This window comes from Eurosta solidaginis, chromosome 3 (genome assembly GCF_040869045.1).
Source record: "Eurosta solidaginis isolate ZX-2024a chromosome 3, ASM4086904v1, whole genome shotgun sequence".
NCBI classification, from domain to species: domain Eukaryota; kingdom Metazoa; phylum Arthropoda; class Insecta; order Diptera; family Tephritidae; genus Eurosta; species Eurosta solidaginis.
Genome location: NC_090321.1, coordinates 71,770,245 through 71,787,347, shown reverse-complemented (window position 1 = coordinate 71,787,347; position 17,103 = coordinate 71,770,245). Strand labels below are relative to the sequence as shown.

General features: G+C 37.4%; 1 protein-coding gene and 1 long non-coding RNA gene across 8 annotated transcripts in view; one reads left to right on the top strand and one right to left on the bottom strand.

The window, feature by feature from the left end:
* The window catches only part of qkr54B (quaking related 54B), a 234,130-nt gene that overhangs the window by 168,513 nt on the left and 48,514 nt on the right, over positions 1 to 17,103 (bottom strand). The window lies entirely within an intron of this gene.
* LOC137243920 (uncharacterized) lies at positions 9,552 to 15,346 on the top strand. The gene is made up of 3 exons (XR_010950677.1): positions 9,552 to 11,005; positions 13,375 to 15,014; positions 15,076 to 15,346. It is a non-coding gene; the product is annotated as an uncharacterized lncRNA (long non-coding RNA).

Here is a 17,103-nt window from a genome sequence, read left to right as displayed (position 1 = left end):
GTTATCTAGAAAACCGCATAAGTAGGTCTACGCGATTGACGCACTGCCTACTACCTAGATAAGCATACATAGCTATTAGTCTAAATCACGGATGAATTGGTACTCTAGAGAAGAATGAATTTATAGGTGCATACAGGTTCTTACCGTTGCGAAATTTTGCTAAGTTAACATAAAAGCTTTTTTTGGATGAAAATATAAATTATTGAGAAGGAAATGTTTATAGCTGGGAAAAGGGAAAAAGGAGGGGGGAAATATGTTCAAATGAAAGTAATGGTAAAATCAAACAAAAATTAATATTAAATCAGGGGGCCTACTCTGTATTGCGATGCGAAAGAAAAAATACGCGAAATCGCAAAATTGGTACTCTGTATCTTGACATTCGCATGTATATTTTGACTTTCGCATTCACATTTTGCCCATTCGCAATTTTTCTACCTTTTCGCATTGCCGGCACTCTGTAAAGCGAAAGCGAATGTCAAACAGCATTCATTTTCGCATTTTTCTTGCTACAAGTAATAGGCATTCGCATTGTTCAAATATGTAGGTAAGTATTAATTGATGATTTTATAAATTGATATCTTTATATTCATTTAAAAATATATAGGACAACTCAAAAAACAAAACAAACACAAAAGCAACAATTTGTAATCCTAATGGACTTAAAATACATAAATAAATAACAATTAAATCGAAACCACTTTTTTATAAAGCATTTCTATTTGAAATCATGTCATTTTTTATTTGTTCTCTGATACAACTAGCAATATTTCCCATTCTATGATTTTCCACGTTTTCTGTATTTATCACGTTCACTTCTTCCAGTTCAATTTCTGAACTGGGAGGATTTCTTCATTTAAATCAATCCTTTCTTCATTTAAATCGTTCCATAATGCTACAGAATCCTTTTTTAATTTGTTCAACAAAAATTAATCGTTTGCCGAAATTGTAATCGCCTTGTTTCTTTTGTTCTCTTTCTTTGAGTTTGGTCAGTGATGCATACTCAAGCAAAAAATTAGCGAAAAATAAAAAAGCGACATTGTTACCGATGCGATAGCGCTACAGAGTTCCAATTACCTTTCGCATCGCAATTTATTTTCGCATCGCACTGCCTTTCGCATCGCAATACAGAGTAGGACCCCAGGATAAAGTTACCTAACCTAAAACAAAGTAATTGAAGTAAAATAGACTAAAGGAAATAACCTAACATAAATAAAATAAAGAAAAGAAATAAAACTCAAATAAAACAGAATAAAAATAAAATAAACTACCGCAAAACAAACTAAAATAAAATACCACAATTTTTTTAGGTACCCCTCCCTTTCTTACTGGTTACATCTAGGGCCTTCCTCTAACCTAGCAACCAATAATTTTTTTTTACGGAGTAGGTATTTCGGCCAGGGCCTAGATAAGTGCAAAGGTCGCAAGAACCTACAGTGCGGTGCAGAACAATAGCAACACAGACATACAATGTAATAGTGATAAGTAAATTTGTATAGTAGGTGAGGAAATTATGAGTAGTCGGCCAATTGATGCAACTTTGATCAATGTTCTAGAAAGTTTTTTTTTGCTCCAACCAGTTAGCAACAAACTTCCCAAATCACATTAGCAGTAACCTTTAAACGCTTTTACACCAAGTTCAAAGGAAAAGGGAACCAAAGGAAGAATTGAGTTGATTTTGAAGTTGACCAATGTAGACCAATCGGGCTGCGATCGAAGCGACAGGATCCGGTGTTTCGACTTCAAGTCAACTGTTTTCAGACTATTATTTTAAAAACAAGGTTTCAAACTAACATGATCACAGTTGTATCAAGATGACTCCAGCTCTCGCTCTATCAACCTGAAATGTGAAATTGATGTATGCAACGTCTGAGTACCTAATTCTTTGAATTTATGTATCTAGGTTTTATGTCAGAACGTTTGCAAGGAATATTACCTTACAAAATCAACATCTAAACAGACTCAGTTTTCTTCTATTACCCTCATTAACAATCAAAACCAAATTCACTTTCGATGATAAGCAAGCCTACGTCTCTTTTGATCGTGATTTTGGAAGATTTAACATTAGTTAGCCGTAATCTCTCGAATTTTGCCTAATATTAATTCAGTTTTCTTTTGGTCATATAATGAATTGTCAATAAAAACCTTGTAGTAATGGGAATGCTGGCGTTCTTTTTCTTTTAGAAGGCACGTAGGGTTTACAGGTAAGGGGCCACCGAAAACTAGGTGCGTCGGTGGCCATGGATTTGAGGGTGGGATATGCACCGGGCGTCGCAACAACACCCGCGGCGCCCCCAAGTTATATTCGGCCCATTTCTCTTTTTGTTTGTTTTCTTTTAAATTTTCAGCGTTTTATTTTTGAGTTTGATTTTCAGCGATTAGTAACCGGTCATGTCCGGTTCGGTATTTTTTTTGCGGTTATTTCTTTTTGAATTTTAAATTGTTGAATGTCTGTCCGTGGCATCCGGTTCGACCGGATGTCGTTTTAGTTTGAACTTATAAGCGTTTTGAGTCGGTCTCTGCGCTTCTGTCAGGGTTTTTTGATTTTGACAGCTTTCAGTTTTGATAGGCATGATAGGAACTTTTTTCTGTTTATGGCGCAGAACAGTAAGGTTGGCAAGGACCCGCCCCAGCCGACAATGACTAGCCACTGTGCACCACCACATCATGCCGACCGCCTTCCTTACTGCTTCCACCAAAGATGCGTTACCATAACATTTTCTATATTTCTATTACTATTATTTCAAGTTTAAATGTAACTTTTGAGTGAGGGTATTGTGAATTAACATTGTATTTGATAATTATACCATGTAATGTATACCGATATGCAAAAGTTATCTTTATTAAAATCGCTCTCTCTAACATCGTTCGTATAACCAGCAAGACGTGTTTTTTGTCTGCAAGGCAATAATATATTTCACAAACTTACAACATCTGGAAATCTTGAAGTGAAAGTTGATAGATATGATTGCACTTCAGGGAGTGAAAAAGGCCCAAAACGGGCAGCCATTAATTATTTAAAGGATAACGACTCATTAAAGAGGGAGAAAGGCTCAAAAGGGGAAGCCAATAATTATATGAATGATAATTATTCATTAAAGAGTGAAAACGGTTCAGAGCAAGTAACCGATAAATGTTTCAATAAAACTAATAAATATTTTCTTTGGAAGGAACAAAGATGTCAAGGAAAAAACCTTGAGCAGTACAGAAATTTGATAAAACAGAGAATTGAAGAATTACACTCAAATATTGATACAAATTTTCCGTTTAGAACAGATGTAAGAGCGGAAATACGAACAGAAAGTGGGAATGCTATATGGTGTAAACAGTACCCATATCCTTTATCCGTGTGTTATGTATTTACTAATAGTTGGCAGCCCTTTTTTTCCTACTATCATTATTCTTACATATATACATTTTTTTTTTTCATATCGATATTGTTGAAAAATGGTACTTTTATATTCCATTGATATGGCAACGCACTAAGCTAAGAAGAACCTAAAACGATTAGTTTCGATTGTTTTCTATGATCACTCTTGCTTTTCTTACTTCTTGAAATATACATATGTGTTAATACACTGCAACGTTAAATTAAATAAAATTACATTTTGTTATACTGAAGCAACCGGCGTTTGTTCTATTGGATTATCTAACATCGTAGCTGGCTTAAAGGTTTGGTGAGGAACATAATATAAATATAAAAGTTCAAATAAATACTCGAAAAAGAATCTAGCGTGAAGGTTCTGTAAAAACGTGTTGCAGTAACAAAATGGCGGCAGTTAAAAATAGCGACAAAGTAATACCAATATTTGATGGCACAGACTACAGCAATTGGAGGCTGCGAGTGCTAAAGTTTATGCAATTTAAGAAATGCAGGGATGTAGCTATGAGGGAGAAAACGGCTTCTGACAAAGATGAGGAGTGGGAGCAAAAAGGCATACAAGCAACGAATTACATATACAGTGCAATTTCCAATAAACAGTTGGAGTATATAAGAAAATTTCGAAGACCGTGTTGGATGCATTCCAGATTTGGTTTGTAGTTTAAAATTACGGCAGGGTGCAAAGCCAGTGTTCTTAAAGCAAGGGCCAGTGCCTTTTGCCATACGTGAAAAAGTAGAACGTGAACTGGATAATTTGGAACGAAAGGGCATAATTACAAAAATTAATACTAGCAATTGGTGTTCACCTTTAGTGGTAATGTACGACTATGCGTCCACTATAAAGTAGCTGTCACATTTCACGTGTGCGAAAATTTCACGACATCTGCTTCTGAAGTCTCTCAATGATCCAGAGCATTCCCGTAAGAATTGAGCGTGAGCCGGAGCTGTAAAACTCACTGAAAGGCGGCAAGTGTATTACACACGAAATCAACGTGCTACTGAGGTAAAGCGACTATGAGATCAGTTTATACTCATCAATGTCATATATGTATGAGACATATGTGTTACGGGGCACTCGTAGGTATTTTCTATTTATGTGCTAATCACTCATAGTGTTGAGTTCATTTAAACATATTGTGTTGAGTACCTAAACATGTTGAGCTTATGCAAATATGATAACATAAGGGTTAACATGCAAGTCTACACAGTTGCATTCTCTCATTCTATCGTTCGTAACTTCCAATAGTTAGTTAATAACAACTAGCAAAATGACTTTTTTCGTGCTTTCATCTCGTTAACATCGGCGCTGCCTAAATAATTATAATTTGTGAAATTACATGCATTTTTGTGCATATACGACTGCCAGAGTCACCAAATAATACTTTCTATAACGTAGTGATTATTAATTAGAGGTTTTACTTTGAAGAATTAAAACTAAGTTACCAAAAACCTGAACGCTTATTATTTGGAAACTCGAAGCAACCGCAACAACAACAGGTGCTACCATTTGCGCATACAGTCCATATCGAACAAAATCCGCCGCACCATTTTCTGGTCCTCCGGAGCCGTATCGCTCCACACGCATACAACATACATACATCGAAACCGCAAGTATAACCCCAAAATTTCTGGTGTTAAAATTTCCGCATGGTCCCTGACCAAATACATACATACGACAATTAAAACATCATTGCTTATTAATACATAATACATATTATAAATAAACTTTATAATAAATATCTGCGTTATATTATATTAACCCACCGCAAAATCAATTAAACTTAAAGAAGCTGCGTTGTTAATTTACTCCCTGCAAAACCCATTTAATTTCAATTTGAAAATTTATTCTACACAAAAAAATGTTAGCGTTTGTCAAAACACGCGACTCCGCACTAAATTCTATCAAAAGGTACATGACCAAAAGCAAGGACGAAGCATTTATTTTAGATTTGGATAATGTGGAAAGCTATCTGCAGTTATTAAGTGAGCAGTGGGTAAGATTTAATACAGCCCAAGATGAGGTCGAGATTTCTTGTGGTGCTGATAACATCGAGGTCGGGCAGAACGCGCGCATCCAGGCCGAGACCTGGTACGCTACAGCATTAGCAAATTTCAAGCGCGTACAGAAATGTAGGAATCAGTTGCTAATCCCCCAAACCCGCATGCTACTGTTTCTGCATCCATTAAACTTCCTAAAATGGAACTACCAACCTTCGCGGGTGATTCCACTCAGTGAGTCCCTTTCTACGACGCCTTTTGTACTCTCGTAGATTCTAATACTTCGTTGTCAGGTGGTCAGAAGCTACACTATTTACGTAGCTGTTTAAAGGGTGATGCTCTTAGCATTATCAGCGGTTTCAAAATTTGCGATGCCAACTATTCAGAGGCATGGAATCTACTAAAGTCGCGATATAAATTAATGCGAGTTATTGTAGAAGCGCACCTTCGAGTCATCGCAGATATACGTAAGGCGACAAGCGACACTGCGGACTCTATTAAGAGCGTATTGAATGCGTTTCAACAACACATAAGGGAACTTAAAGCTTTAGGGTGACCAGTAGATTTTTGGGATGATTGGCTAGTCCATGAAATTGTACACAAACTTGCCTTTGAAACTCGCAAACAGTGGGAGCTCTCGCTCACTAGCGACGATCCTCCTACCTTCGAGTCTTTCAGCGTTTCTGGAAATAAGATGTCGCTCGTTAGCGATGATATCAACGCCGGCAACCCAATTATTGACAGGAAAACCGAACATACAAAAACCAGTCGGTAAATCAGCTAAATCTTTTCATGCCACCGCACATCAAATGCGTTGTACATACTGCAAGGCAGGTCACAAAATCTATTCTTGTGAAAAATTCCGTAGCCTAGATTCAAATGCTAGATCAAAATTCGCCAAAGAGTCCAAGGCTTGCTTGAACTGTTTAAGTGTACTGGACATTTTAAGGACCGCTGCAATAGCGCGTCTTCCTGCCGAATATGTCGGCAGCGACACCAAACATTGCTTCACAATTCGCCAGAAGCATCTACCTCTTCTCACGTCGTCGACTCACCACGCACCGCTGCAGTTACGCTACCCGCCGCTAGTTCTCCCCCGCAAACCGCAGTTATATCCGCTTCCGCTTGCCTTAATTCCAAGGTCAAACCAATGCCTACAACACATAAAGCTGTGTTGTTATCAACCGCCCTAGTAAAGGTACGTGATTCTGCTGATCGATGGCAGAGTGCTCGCTTATTATTCGATTCAGGTTCTCACGCTACATTCGTAACTGAGGCATGCGTACAACGACTAGGTTTAACCCGCAAATCTTCGTCCATATGTGTAACCGGAATTGGCGCTTCTCAGGGTGGTCGTTGTAAGCTGACCCTCACTATATGGAACCCGGTCGTGTAGATATCTTAGTTGGCATGGACTACATGGATCGACTCATTTTAACTGAGCTGCGTAAAGGCCCACCTGGTACGCCAATAATACAAAAGACAGTCTTCGGCTGGACGCTGTGTGGAAACGTAGATACATCTGTTCCACCTGCAAACCATATACAATCGTTGCACTGTGATGTAAATTTAGACAGAGCATTAACTAGATTGTGTGAAGAAGCACCGCAAACAAGATATCTAACTCACGAGGAACGGTACTGCGAAGAGCATTTTGAATCTACACATACTCGAAGTTTGGACGGACGCTTTGTAGTGGAGTTACCGCTCAAGTTCGACGTGCCGTTAGGTGAATCAAGAGATGTTGCCGTGCGAAGCCTCTTACGAATGGAGCGCAGATTCGACGGTGATCAGGAGCTGTGGACACGCTATAACGAATTCATGCAGGAATTGCTTGAAATGGGTCATATGGAGGTCGCGCCTGAAACGAACAAAGATGCCTATTACATGCCACACCATGCTGTTGTAAAAGAGTCCAGCGTCACGACAAAATTGCGAGTTGTGTTAACGCATCTGCTAAAACCACAACGGGGAGATCCCTCAACGATGCGCTTTATGTAGGTCCTCAATTACAAGAAGACTTGTACTCAATTCTTTTGCGCTTTAGAATACATAAATACGCAGTAACTGCAGACGTTGCAAAAATGTATCGACAAGTCTGTGTTTCGGATAAACACGTTGACTTACATCGAATTGTTTGGCGCTCTAACACATCTCTACCTATTACAAACTACCGCATGCTACGCGTTACTTATGGAGTTGCGTCCGCCTCGCATTTGGCTGTCAAATCGATGCAACAAACCGCCATACAATCTTCCAATACTTGTCAAAAATCAGTCACTGCAATCCTTAAGGATTTCTACATGGACGACCTTCTCACTGGTGCGTCTAGCAAGTCGGAGCTCAAGGCATTGCAGCGAAATGTGTCCGATATTCTACGAGAAGGTGGGTTCGAATTAAGGAAGTGGGCGTCAAATTGTACGGAATTAAATGAGACTATCGCAAGTGAATCCAAGAACATATCACACTACACCGTAGATGGCAACAATGTACATGCGCTGGGACTAATTTGGTATATGAAAGAAGACTATTTTATCTTTTCTATTTCTCTAGGAGAACCTGCCCGCGTCTTAACTAAGAGAGCATTTCTAGCCGATGCCAGCAAACTTTTTGATCCATTGAGTCTGCTTTCACCCGCAACGATTAGGTCGAAAATGTTATTTCAGGATATATGGCGATCCAATATTGGATGGGATGACCCAGTACCAGATACGATAGCCAAGATGTGGCTTGATCATCGCACGCAATTGCAACTCCTATCTGACCTTAAGGTCAACCGTTGGGTCGGAGTCGGAACAAAACAATCGTTTACAGAGTTGCACGTTTTCGCCGACGCTTCTGAGCGCGCCTATGCCACCGTCATATACGCTCGCACCGTACATAAGGATGGTCATATCACGATCGGCTTAATTTCTTCAAAGACCAAGATTGCCCCGCTAAAAACAACAACATTACCTCGTCTCGAGTTGTGCGCTGCACATCTTGCCGCAAAATTGGTCAAGGCTGTTACACATAGTTGGAAAGAGTTTCGTTGTCCACTGGTAGCATGGACAGATTCGACAATTACGTTGGCGTGGCTGCAAGCACACCCTAATAAATGGGAAACATTCGTCGCAAATCGCGTCGCCTATATTCACGATGTCTTACCCCCAGAGTTCTGGAACCACATACGCTCTGAAAGCGATCCTGCGGACTGCGCGTCTAGAGGCGTATCTCCGCTTCAACTTTTACATCATCAGCTATGGTGGTTCGGACCTGATTTCTTACATGTAGATGAACAGTTCTGGAAACAACCCGCTCAAATAATGCATACAACCGAGAGAGGCTTACGAAAAGTTAAGGCTTGTACTGCAGCTACTGATGTTCACTGGTCGGTCATGACAAAATACTCATCTTATTCGAAATTAAGAAGAATTATCGCTTATGTATTGAGATTTATATACAATATCCGAGCTAGCTCGCTTGGTATCAATAACAAAAAACTGGCATTCCTAATTGTCAGGAATTGTTCGAATCAGAACAAAGATTAATTAAATATACACAAAACTTCTATTTGTCTAACGAAATACGTTGTTGCAGGGAAAAAAGGGCGATTCCATTGCGTAGTAGCTTGCTACTTTTACAACCGTTTCTCGATTCCTTTGGAATTCTTCGTGTTGAATCCGCAGATGTTAAAATCCGCAGATGTTCGAATGATGTCAGACATCCTGTTGTACTGCCAAAAAACTCTCCGCTTTCAAAACTGGTTGTTTTCGACATACATCACTATACGCTACATGCCGGCCCTCGCATAAAGCAAGTAATCCTCCAACGCCGCTATTGGGTCGTGGGTGCTCGCAACCTAATTCGTAATATCTATCGAAAATGTGTCAAATGTACCTCTTTAAATCGCAAACTCGCAACGCAATCAATGGGTGATCTTCCCTCGTCTCGCATAACGTACGCTCGTTGCTTCACTCGTACAGCAGTTGACTTTGCTGGACCTTATGCATACAAATTTACTCATGGAAGAGGAGGTAAATCCGTAAAGGGTTATATATCTTCATTTGTATGTATGTGCACAGGTGCAATGCACCTCGAATTTGTTGGAGATCTTTCAAGTTCGTCATTTCTAAATGCCTTTAAACGATTCATCAGCCGCAGAGGCTATTGCAAAGAAATGTTTTCGGATAACGGAACGAATTTCGTTGGTGCAGAAAGGGAACTCCGTGAAAAATATCAAGAGTGCATGCAAGACCCCGAACTTCAATCGTTTTTTGCAGACTCTGCTATTGAGTGGCGATTCAATCCACCGTCCGCACCTCACACGGGAGGATATTGGGAAACTGGAATCAAACGCATAAAATATCCTCTTAAACGCTCCCTCCGGGAAACTCTCTTAAGCTATGAGGAGTTTAGTACGCTTTTAACGGAGGTGGAGGCTTGTGTTAACTCCCGTCCATTATGCGACATTTCAACGGATGCAAGCGACTTATCGATTTTAACGCCTGGCCACTTTCTGGTAGGCGAACCATTGCGGGCAATTCCAGAACCTGAGGGTCAAGGGTTTTCTGGACGTCGTCGCTGTTTTTAATGAACCATCTCCTCCAACAAAGTGGACCCTCGCAAGAATAATTCATTGCCATCCTGGTACAGATGGTCACGTACGTGTCGTAACGATGAAAACCGCAAATGGAGAATTCACTCGACCAATAGCTAAGCTGTGTCTTCTACCAACACAAGGGGATGTATTTTCCGAAGAAAACTAATATGCAGTTATTTAACTTAATTTGAGTTTGAAATTTTTATTTTTGCTAAATCTTTGTATTTAAATTTATTTCCTTTGTAATTCACATATATTGAACATATCAAGATAGTTCAAGGGTGGCTGTATGTTGAGTTCATTTAAACGTATTGTGTTGAGTACCTAAACATGTTGAGCTTATGCAAATATGATAACATAAGGGTTAACATGCAAGTCTACACAGTTGCATTCTCTCATTCTTTTTCATTCTATCGTTCGTAACTTCCAATAGTTAGTTAATAACAACTAGTAAAATGACTTTTTTCGTGCTTTCATCTCGTTAACATCGCCGCTGCCTAAAAAATTATAATTTGTGAAATTACATGTATTTTTGTGCATATACGACTGCCAGAGTCATCAAAAAATACTTTATATAACGTAGTGATTATTAACTAGAGGTTTTACTTTGAAGAATTAAAACTAAGTTACCAAAAACCTGAACGCTTATTTGGAAACTCGAAGCAACCGCAACAACAACAGGTGCTACCATTTGCGCATACAGTCCATATCGAACAAAATCCGCCGCACCACATAGTATTTGTCTGTACTTGACTAAGTACACATTTAGAGACAATTTTTTGGCTCATGACTAAGTGCACTAATTTTATTAGTACTCAAAGCCGATCTCTGTTACGTATATACATTTTTTTCATATCGATATAATTGATATAGATGTGCTGTAATGTTAATACGCGTTTTCCTCATACAAATAAATTAAAGTTCTTATTATATAGTATAACCCAAATTCGAGAACGTGCGCTTATATCTATATAGGACATTAAATAAAGTGTGTAATCAAGGTTTTAATTACAACAGTGTGTGGTAAGCAGAAAATATATTTCCAGGTAAGCTGCATTGTGTGTATATTGCCTAATTATTTTTCATCTTGAAAATATAATTTTTTGCAAGTAAAGTAAAGCGTGTCTTAAATAGTGGAGGTGACGCCATGGCGTCAAATTTTGTGGAAAAAGGTGGTACACCCAAAGAGGTGCCACCAAAAATAGGCAGAAAGCGGAAAAAAGATGCAGAAGTAGATTTTAGTAGACAAAAAAATTCGAATTTTTCAATTTTTGATAAATGTCAGAAAATACTTTTACAGTTCTTTCATCTAATGCAACAAGTGCAACAACAAATTTAAGTACAGTTAGTGAAAATCCCACTATTGCAGGTGTTTTTATAGCCAAGCAAGATGCAATGAGAGAAACGGTGCTTTACCCAGCAAACCACAAAGGCAAAGCAAACGTTCTCTTTGACACATCCAAAGCTGAAAACATACAAAATAAAAAAGTGCAAAATGGCCTATTTTTATGGCGCAAAATTGAAAAATTTAACTTAGAAGGAATTTCAAATATCAAAGCAATTGGTTTAACGCTATATAGAATAATTGAAAATGCATATTTTGCAAACAAAATGAGAGCACCAAATCTATTAATATAAATACTTTTATTCCCAAAAGCTACATAGAGTCCTATGGTGTCATTAAAGGCATTCCACTAGAGTATTACGATGATGAATTTAGAAAGGGCTTGGTGTCGGATGTACAAATTACATAAATTCAGAAAGGAGGGTAGGGAAAGTGATACCAGGGTTACGACCTGGTCGGTTAAAATAGGTTTCTATAGAAGCAACATCCCAAAAAACGTTATGCTATACTACACCATTCTTGAAGTTCACCACTTTTTCCCTATGGTGAGACATTCCTCGTGTTCCAATGGTACATGAACCAGATACGGATAGAGATTTAACATGTAAATACAACAACAATGTGATCATATGGTTAACCCTCTATCCGTATCTGGTTCATGTACCATTGGAACACGAGGAATGATACAAATGTGGCAAAAAGCATGTAAATCAGAACGTGTATGTCTGAAATGCGGAAAAAAGGAAGTATGTGTTAGCAACTGTGACTTTACAAAATGTATCCTTTGCGGGGATTCTTCCCATATTCCTTTTGAAAGAAAAAATTGCCCGGTGTAGAAAAATGAGAATCATATAGTCAAACGAATGACTTTTAAAAACAGATTTAAGCTTCTTAGTGAGGATCATTTTCCTCCACTTGCCTCTCAAAATGAGAATCTTTCAAAAACAATCAATATGAAATTAACGAAATTTTAACGCCATTTTCATATGCCAGGATTACTAAACAGCAAAGTCCAAAAGCGACAATTAGGGAAAAAGCCCCACAAGCGAAGTTAGTACGTCCGAGAAAAACTCAAAATAATGGAGTAGTTTTTAGTCAGCCTAACCTCCATCTAGTTTCTGAAATAGAAAAAATTACCAATGAAATGACGAAATTTGCTAGGGATGCCTTCCGCCAAATAGACTTCCCAGTAGGTGTAAACGCTTTTGCGCATTTCTCGGATAGATTAAAACAACAATTTTCAATTCTAGAAAATGCTGAGTCAGGAAATATATGTACGTGAAGAATTTTTATTAAATCAAACTGAGAGTGTTACAATATAATATTCAATCATTGTCTAAAAACAAATATAATATTGATTTCTTCTTAAATTCAAAAGAATTTGAAATAGCGTGTCTCAGTGAAGTTTTTTCACATGATGACACGACCAAAAACAAAAAATTATCAAATTTTAATATAATTGAAAAAAAGAAGCTATGGTTATGGAGGGGTTGCTCTTGCCCTACGAAATTCCATTCGTTTCAAAAAAATTAATTTTCACACTGATGATATCCTTATGATTCAAACTAAAAACTTAACAAAAAATCTAGTAATTTGCGCTGTTTATTTTGCACTATCCATGGATTTACCTACCTTTAAAGCAGTTGGGGCCTATACAAATGTACTTATTATGGGTGACTTTAACGCCGATCAAAAAAATGGAGAGACACTATAGACAATCCGAAAGGCAAATGGCTCAGCACTATTTCTGAAGTTTCAATTTTTCACTGCATAAACAACGGGACCGCCACTTTCATACATAACTTCAAGGACAAAAGTAGAGCTTCGGTTTTAGATTTAACTTTTACAAATATTTCGTCACCAATTCATTGGGAATTAATACAATACCATCTAGGTGGTAGCCACCACTATCCCATATCAGTAGGCGTAGACTTTACCGAATCTAAAGGTATAAATTTTATTTCAAAAAAAAAAAAAACCTTAACCTCTTTAAATTCAATACCATTGGAAACTTTTACAAAAAATATCACCAAAACTTTTGCCAACTCTCTCTCTAATAAAACATTTTAGACTTTACATTGCAGCGACCAAAAAATGCAACAAATATCCTACTCCGGAAAACTTTAAAAATGCCTTAGAATATGAAAAAGTATGGAAAGATGAGGTACGTAAAGCGAAAAGAAATAATTTTCAAGACAGCATTAATTTTTTAAACAAACAACCAAATACAAAAGAAGCATGGAGATTCTTAAAAATGAAAGGTAAAAATGCTAAAACCTGCAATTCCAAAATTTTCGAGAATTCCAGCCATGACTTCTTACTTCATTTAAAAGATCAAGTTTCCATCCAAAATGACATTACTAATATCGCATTTTTAAACACAAATGACGAACCGACTCAGGATTTTAGTCTAACCGAACTTACTGCAATGTTAAAAATTAAAACCAAAAGGTCAGCAGGCGGGCGTGATAAAATTACATGATATGATTCGAGCATTATCTGATCAGATTATCTGATTCCCCCAGCGGTTTAGTGTAATAAGATTGTATTAATTCTAAAGTAAGCAATTAAGTTTAAAGTTGCCAAATCTGTTGTGGCCTTATATGAAACACAACTCTGAATATGTATAACCCTGCTATGTTCGCCATCTAATGAATAAAGACTTCACTTTGTATTTGCACATTTAAGTAGACGGATGTCTTTGATTTGTAGCAAATATTAGATGGTGTCAGAAGTGTTTTAACACAAAATAATCAAAGCAAACAATTAAAACCCAAGCTCGAATAAGAAACATTGAAAATATCGTAGGATTACAATTAACATGGCTAATAACGATCGATTTCCATGTGAGCTTGATTGCTCAAATCTCGCAAGGGAGTGGCCATCTTGGAAATGTACCTTTCTTATGTACATACATGATGTCTAACAACAAGTTAGAAAACTCGGAGCCCCAACAAATTGCAACATTTCTATGGCTTATTGAGACCTTGGCTACTGATATATACAATACTGTGATTACAAACGATGGCACTGCAGATGGAATCACTGGGAATGTTCAACAACAACTTACACGCACATTGGATGCAGTACTCAAGGCGTTTGATGAATATTGTACTCCGAAAAAAAATTTGTCGATGGAAACATTAAATTCAACTCAATTTTGCAAGCGGAGCGACAAATATTTACGGAATTTTAGACAGGACTACGAGAACAAATGCAATTTTGTAATTTCATCTGTACATGCGGTATATCATATGAGAGCCGCATGTTACGTGGTCGCATTATCGTTGGAGTACAAGACAAAAATTTGCAATTAAAATTGTTGGACGGAAATTATAGCCTTAAGGAAATCATCGAGAAGTGTAAGACATATGAAGTAGCTAATGCACACAAACAATTGTTGGAGCAAAACAAAACAATCATCGGTCGTGTAATGGAAATCGGAGAACAAGGAGAGCAAACAATTCAGTCAGTAAAAAGGGGAAACTCAAAATGTTACAATTGCGGTCAGCTATACTCGCCAACGCACCTTCATACGTGTCCAGCTAATGACGTAACTATCCATGGATGTGGTCGCAAAGGCCATTTTAAGTGATTTTGCAAACAAGTGGGTAAACCTGGTAAATCAGAGGCAAAAGGCAACAATAAAGAAAACAACGAGAAGCAACCACGAGCAACTAACCACTCTGTAAATTGGTATAATGATTCAGGTAAAGTAAAATTCAGTCATAACTGCACATTATTGGAAAATCAATAAAGCAATAATTTTAGATTAGGAGTTTACCAGACTGGTCGAAGTAGGTGGAGCAAAACCTATAACATTGGTTCGGAAGTGGTTGAATTCAAAATAGACCCGGGATCTGATGTCAATTGTATTCCCATTAATATTATTAAAAAGCTTAATGTTAAAATAGTCAAAACACGCGAGATGCTCAACATTTTCGATTACAATGAAAATAAAATTGAAATCTTTGGAACAGTTAAATTAAACTGTTTAGTTATTGGTGGTGCAAAGGCAAATGCCTTTAGCTACTGAGCCATATGAATGTTCCGTTGCTCGCTGTACAATTGGTCTCTAAGAATTGCCTTTTTGTTTCTATTCCTTTTAGTCACCATGTAGGCACATACACTCTGTATGCAGTTTATTCCTAATAGTGTGGGTATGATTTTTAGGCGCGCTTTTGAAAGCTTAGTAACATTTGTTCGGATTTTTACAGTATTTGTTTTTAATACTTCCGCTGTTACTATTAAATCAATATGATCATATGTTTTTTATTAGCGAGCTTTGCTCATATTGCTTTATACAATGGTTTTTGTTATTGATATTAGAGAAAAATTGTAAAGTTTACAAACGGCGATGGTTACTAGGACATGTTTCTGAATTTCACTTCTTCATCAGCTAGCTTTTCGGGAGCTGAGCATTGAACTCGAATCTCCAACATTCATATCAGTGCAAAGGCAAATGCCTTTAGCTACTGAGCCATATGAATGTCCCGTTGCTCGCTGTACAATTGGTCTCTAAGAATTGCCTTTTTGTTTCTATTCCTTTTAGTCACCATGTAGGCACATACACTCTGTATGCAGTTTATTCCTAATAGTGTGGATATGATTTTTAGGCGCGCTTTTGAAAGCTTAGTAACATTTGTTCGGATTTTTACAGTATTTGTTTTTAATACTTCCGCTGTTACTATTAAATCAATATGATCATATGTTTTTTATTAGCGAGCTTTGCTCATATTGCTTTATACAATGGTTTTTGTTATTGATATTAGAGAAAAATTGTAAAGTTTACAAACGGCGATGGTTACTAGGACATGTTTCTGAATTTCACATCTTCATCAGCTAGCTTTTCGGGAGCTGAGCATTGAACTCGAATCTCCAACATGATCATATGTTTTTTATTAGCGAGCTTTGCTCATATTGCTTTATACAATGGTTTTTGTTATTGATATTAGAGAAAAATTGTAAAGTTTACAAACGGCGATGGTTACTAAGACATTTTTCTGAATTTCACTTCTTCATCAGCTAGCTTGCTTTTCGGGAGCTGAGCATTGAACTCGCCACGGGACATTCATATGGCTCAGTAGCTAAAGGCATTTGCCTTTGCACTGATATGAATGTTGGAGATTCGAGTTCAATGCTCAGCTCCCGAAAAGCTAGCTGATGAAGAAGTGAAATTCAGAAACATGTCCTAATAACCATCGCCGTTTGTAAACTTTACTGCAATTTTTCTCTAATATCAATAACAAAAACCATTGTATAAAGCAATATGAGCAAAGCTCGCTAATTAAATACATATGATCATATTGATTTAATAGTAACAGCGGAAGTATTAAAAACAAATACTGTAAAAATACGAACAAATGTTACTAAGCTTTCAAAAGCGCGCCTAAAAATCATATCCACACTATTAGGAATAAACTGCATACAGAGTGTATGTGCCTACATGGTGACTAAAAGGAATAGAAACAAAAAGGCAATTCTTAGAGACCAATTGTACAGCGAGCAACGGGACATTCATATGGCTCAGTAGCTAAAGGCATTTGCCTTGGCACTGATATGAATGTTGGAGATTCGAGTTCAATGCTCAGCTCCCGAAAAGCTAGCTGATGAAGAAGTGAAATTCAGAAACATGTCCTAGTAACCATCGCCGTTTGTAAACTTTACAATTTTTCTCTAATATCAATAACAAAAACCATTGTCAATATGAGCAAAGCTCGCTAATAAAAAACATATGATCATATTGATTTAATAGTAACAGCGGAAGTATTAAAAACAAATACTGTAAAAATCCGAACA